Here is a 5,920-nt window from a genome sequence, read left to right as displayed (position 1 = left end):
CGGAAGAGCTATGACTTTAATGATAAGCTAAGAGAAAGACAGAAGTATATGAGTGATGGATGAATTACACATAAAAGTTTATAATTATAACCAAATGTAACATTATAGAACACAAAGTAGTATAATTTAGTAAAAGTAAATGGAGCAGAATAAAAAAATGACCCAAATAGAAATAAGGATATTAGCTTTATAGATTAGAGATTTGGGATATGACCCCTCATTAGTAACCTTGCTCTCTTGTTAATGTAAAAAATAAAGAAAACGGAGTCTTCAATTCTATCTCTTGTAGAGTTGGCTAATTTCCATGACAGTAGGCGAGTAGATAAAACATCCAAGAGGAGACGGATGTCTCCTGTTCCTCCGAATCCATATGCTCTACCAGCCACAGGCAAATGTTTGATTATCCTCTGGACGGTCCACCATAACTGTCACTGGACCCAAGGATTCTAGTAACTGCACCAGAAATAGTGTAAGATGATGAAAAGGGAACTGTATTAAGAATCAAGACACCCAGATTCTAAGTGTAATTAAATAAAAACATAAAGAATTACATTGGGAAGTTTCTAACCTCTTATGCTTTAATGCCTTGATCTCTTATACAGCAATAAATAATAACTACTAAATGTGTTATTCTAATGCATTAATGAACTAAATATAATGTAGGTGAAGCAATTCAATCATATAAAATATTTCTGTTTTCATTATCCTTTAAAGTCATTTGAAAGATTGGTTTATCTGACTTTGTGAGATATGCTACATTTCTTAGTCCAAACAAAAGTTTCTCAGGTTTGAACTGATGCTACTGAGAGATAATATAATCATAATCTCTATGTGCTAAAGTAATAGTTTATTAGTTTATGAAATTACTCAGCAACATGTTAGCATTATAGATAAAATAAGTTCAACGCTATTTAATAAACTATTTATATACATAAACATACACATATTAAATACTTTACAAATAAGATCATCATCTGTGAATATCTAATATACATGTTGCAAGTTGCCCTATATATTAGAGAAAAGTGAAACTTAAAAAAGGCATAGCCTTATTGTCAAAGACTTCATAAAAGAAGCAGCGTTTAACTCTGGATTTTTCTGCAAGTTAAGAAATGCAGCTTTAAAATTACAAGCATTACATGCTGAACTATGGTAAAGATAGAGGATTCCTTTGATAGAGCAAACCTGACTTGATAGCAAGAACAAAAAAGGATAACTGCTAGGCCTAATCTATCCCAGTCATGATATTATTGAAACTTCTCCTAGTCTAAGTTATGTATAACTGGATATATATCAATACCCACATTTGTATTCAGAACAGTAACCATTGGATTCATAGCGGACACCATTCAAGTTTTAATATTGCTTTGGGGAAAAACTTGAGAAGAGCTAAACCACAAAATGGTCTAAAGGCCTGTAACGTTTCCTAATGAGTTATAAAAATGGAAAAAATCTCTCTCCTTCAAAACCACAAATACATTTTCTGCACTTCTATAACTTAAAAATGACCAACATAATTCAAACCACATTTTGAAAACAAGCATTTGCCTCTGGAGGAGGCCTTTTGTGCTGAATTTCAGTCCAACATGAATTTTTACATCTGATTTATATACCACTCAAAATGGAGTGTATAAAGGAAATCCTGACAGATCCTTAGAACAGCATGTGCCATAATAGAATATTTATACAGCTTTTCCATGATATAATTTATATGCAATGGGGTTTCAAATATTCCTAAAACTCACACAAGAGAGCATTATCAAATTTCTAAATGAATATTGCAGTTGGATTTCATTGTGAAGAATTTGGTTAGAGAAAAACAGCACACCTTATTAGTGTTCTTTTACAAAATGTGTACTTGGCTAAAGCAAAAATGGACTAATACTTATTTGATCAAAAAAGTTATAGCTTCTAAAATAGCTTCCTCCCTTCAAAAGTTACAGAATCTAAATGGGTCTGTTTTGAGCATTTCCACACTTCCTATGTAACTTAATTTGGAGGTCACTTCTTTGAGAAGGCAAATGCAGAAGAGAAATGTATGTGAATTTTTACTTCATACATGCAAGTAGATTAATAATAGTGTGTAACAAAAGTCAGAGTTAAACTGAAAATAAGTCTGTCTTAATGTAGAGAGTAACAACTAACTTGATTTCCTCTTGATACCAAAGTTAACTTGCTATCAGGGTCTCAGAGATTGTATCTTCTAGAAGTGTCAATAATCCCTTCTAATAAGTACAGAATGAACTGTGGGAACACACTGAGTGAGGTAGGATTTCTGTTATGTTTTCTCTATGGAGATTTTTTTCAGGTCAGAGTTTGCAAACCACCACATCGATGTGGTTGTCTGTTTTCTTTGATTCTTACTAATCTATACACTTTGGACAGAAAGAAATATCTAGAGGGAGAGGGAAACAGTTTGTAACGCATAGGCATATGACTGAGAGTGACCCAAAGGTATTTAATTGCACTGAAAGGCATGCATCATGAAATACTTGGTAAATGTCACCACATATGTGGCACTGGTGTATGTGTTAGCAAACAAACTAAGCAGATTTCTGATCTACATCTCAGGGGCATTATTTCAAAATAAATGAACAGGGGCTTCCCTGGTGGCGCGGTGGTTGGGAGTCCGCCTGCCGACGCAGGGGACACGGGTTCGTGCCCCGGTCTGGGGGGATCCCACATGCCGCGGAGCGGCTGGGCCTGTGACCCATGGCTGCTGAGGCTGCGCGTCTGGAGCCTGTGCTCCGCGACGGGAGAGGCCACAGCAGTGAGAGGCCCGTGTACCGAAAAAAAAAAAAAAAAAAAAAATGACCAAAAGAATTAAATGACATTGATATAAATAATATTAAATGTACATAGATAAATAAACTAAAAATAGCATGCATAAGTAGTATAACTTCAAAGTTAAAATTTGGGGCTTCAGAGTTAAACATGTCTGGGTTTGAGTCCAAGATGCACCACATGCTAGCTGTGTGACCTTATGCAAGTTAAACTTGGTACCCCTTCTGTTAATTGTGAATAACAATAGTACTATCTCATAGACATTGTTAGAGATTTACATAAAATAATACATATAAAGTTTGGCATAGTGTCTGGAACATAGTAAGTTATCAGTAAATAGTAACTCCTGCAAAAAGACAAGGCTAACTCTAGCTTTAGGTGGATCCGAAAAACCCTAGAAAAGCCCAAACTGCCCAAAAGTTCCTTTACTTTTTCCTCTCACGGGTTCTAAATTTTTAGCTTTAGACAGCCATTTCTTTGTCTTTTGCAGGATTTTAATCAACAAGGGAAACTCACTGAATACTAAATTTTCTTTAGATGTAGTCACCTGATATCTAGAACATCTTAAAGTTGGAAGAGATTTTAATGACTGTTAAAATTTCCATGTTTAATAGATGAAAAAATGGAGGACCAGATCAAAAGTGTTAAAAAGGCATTGATTATGGCATTGAACAGACACACATATTAAACATAGTTAATATACATTTAACTATGTGGCCATGGACATATTACTTTACGTCTCAAAGCCTCAGTTTATTCATCTGTAAATAGGGGTAATAGTGCCTGCCTAATGTTGTGATGATTAAACTAAAATAAAATGAGATTATATTTTAAAAACTTCTAGTAAAGTGTTGGGCACATATAAAGTAGTCATTAAAACCCAAATATAATTGCCATCATTATTGTCAAATTGTGTTCAGCTAACTAATTTCTTGGTTCTTGGACTTGTGTTTTTTCTCCTGACATCATAGTCTTCCTTGTTCAGGTTTCAAAATTCATTCCACAGGTGTTTATTAAGGGCCTGTGTGTCAGGTACTGTGTTGTTAGGCATATGGCTAGAAACATGACCCCGTGAAGACCAGAGGCCCCAAGGGAACAGGCCTCACAGGGGCTGAGAGCAGTTGGGGTTGCGGGGAAAGAACACCAAAACAAAGCTCAGATTCTTTGGGTATACCAGGGAAGCCATGGATGAAAAAGAACTACTTACATTACATTTCAGGTTTTCTCAGATCTGTGATCTATAACTGATCTTGTGTTCTGGACAGCGGACTGACCTTTTCAGCATCTCTTTTTTCCTCCCAACAGCTGCTAAATGTTCCTAAGCATTGGGTACACAGACTGACTTCATATGGTTTTGTATTTTGTTAAGTGAAACCAATTTATTATTTTAAGTAATGAAATGGCATGATATAGGTGTTGGATGGTATTTATAACTTGGCCAAGTGAAGTGCAAATAAATTCCCGAAAGATTTCAATGCCAAAGGAAAAAATTGATCAGTCTTCAATTTTTGTCCCTGAGGAACAGAACCAGGTACATTCAAGAATGGGAAAGAGAGAGATACTTTCTAAAGCATGACTTTAAGATTAGAGAGAGTTTATCTTTCAAGGTGGGAAAATCATTAAAATGAAGCCAAGAAAAGCATTGGAAAATGGTGCCTAAGATATGGTCATGTTGCATATTCCAGTCAGAGCTTTAGGATTGTGAGACTTCCTAATTTTCACTTACAGTATAACCTGGGGTCCTGGAAGTAGTGCAAAGAAGTGTCAATAGCCCCATGAGGCCTTTAGGACTTAATGTATTCCATAACTAACCTGTTTTGAGTGCACGCTAATTGTGGAAGCCAGGTCTCTTTAAGGGAGGGACCTCTGGCAGGGCCATATGGAAACCCAGAACACAGCTGCACAGGACCCATCAGGAGGACTGTTTGGAAGCTGCCAGCTGGTTGACAGCAAGGAACCAACTAGTTTAGAGTTTCCTTGGAGATCTACCAGGGCTTTGTGGCTTCCTGGTCTTGTGGGAAATCCATACCCCTATACGCCTAGACTTTCCCTAGAGTAGTTTTGAATCTTTGCTGAGAGAAGAGGAAGAAGAGGGTCTCACCGCTCAGGGTTTCTCTCAAGCCCTAGCTGAAGGGAATCGCTATGGATGCCAGGCCTCACATGGATCCTCTGGGATCTCTACGAGCCTAACTTCCCACCTGAAGCCCATCTGCAGCCTGTAAAAATGGAGCAGGGCTCAAGAACTCTGAGCCAATAACGCTCCAGGCAAAAGATGATTGTGAAGTGGGACACTTAAGGTTTTCACCTTCTTCCAATTCTGCTAACTGTGACTCTTGTCCTTGTTCCAAGGTTTTACCCCAGCACCGCAACAGGAATAGTATAAGAGAAGTAACCTCAGGGGCAGTCACGTGAAGTGCGCCTGATTGTCTACTGCATTGTCAGACTTAAAAGATCATACATATATAAGTGTGTGTGTGTGTGTGTGTGTGTCTGTGTGTGTGTGTGTTTATATGTGTAAGCACACATTTATATAATACACACACACATAAAAATTCCTTTCCTTAAATGCAGACCTCTAGGCTGGCAGGGACTATCTCTATCTTACACCCAATTAAGGTCAGCTGCACAAATGGGCTTTGAGTTTGGATTGAGACAGTGGAAATGGATAATTTTAGAGTAGGGAGCACTATGGGGTACAAGGCAGATTTGAATACAGAGTTTTGGTAGGAGATCCACAGAAGCAGGAAGACCCTGGGGGTCTGGAGTGTGTGTGTGTGTATTTGGGAGGGAAGGAGGATTCCAAAAACAACAAGGCATATTGGAAACAGCATGGGCTTTAAAGTAGGGCAGATTTGGGCTTTCATTCTAACTAATTAGTAGCTGTATGAACTTGGATAAATTATACTTCGTATCCATTTTATTCAGGTATAAAATGGGGATAATAATCTCCACTTGGAAGAGTTGCTATGACAAATACATTAGCTAACATATATAAACATCTATCCCAGGTGCTGACACTTAGTAGATCCTCAAAATGGCATTGGTGATAAATTCCATATTTTAAAATCTTGTACATGGCTAGTCCTATGCCCAAGATTAATGGAGAGATGATTTTTCCCCTCAGCATCATTCCTGC

At 37.3% G+C, this 5,920-nt stretch overlaps 1 protein-coding gene across 1 annotated transcript in view; it reads left to right on the top strand.

Moving 5' to 3' along the window:
* Nucleotides 1–5,920, top strand: part of PPP1R3A (protein phosphatase 1 regulatory subunit 3A) — a 36,951-nt gene that overhangs the window by 1,392 nt on the left and 29,639 nt on the right. The window lies entirely within an intron of this gene.

Source organism: Lipotes vexillifer, unplaced genomic scaffold (assembly GCF_000442215.2).
Source record: "Lipotes vexillifer unplaced genomic scaffold, Lipotes_vexillifer_v1.1 scaffold597, whole genome shotgun sequence".
Lineage (NCBI taxonomy): Eukaryota > Metazoa > Chordata > Mammalia > Artiodactyla > Lipotidae > Lipotes > Lipotes vexillifer.
Note: the sequence above shows the minus strand (reverse complement) of the source record. Positions and strands in the feature narration are given on the sequence as shown.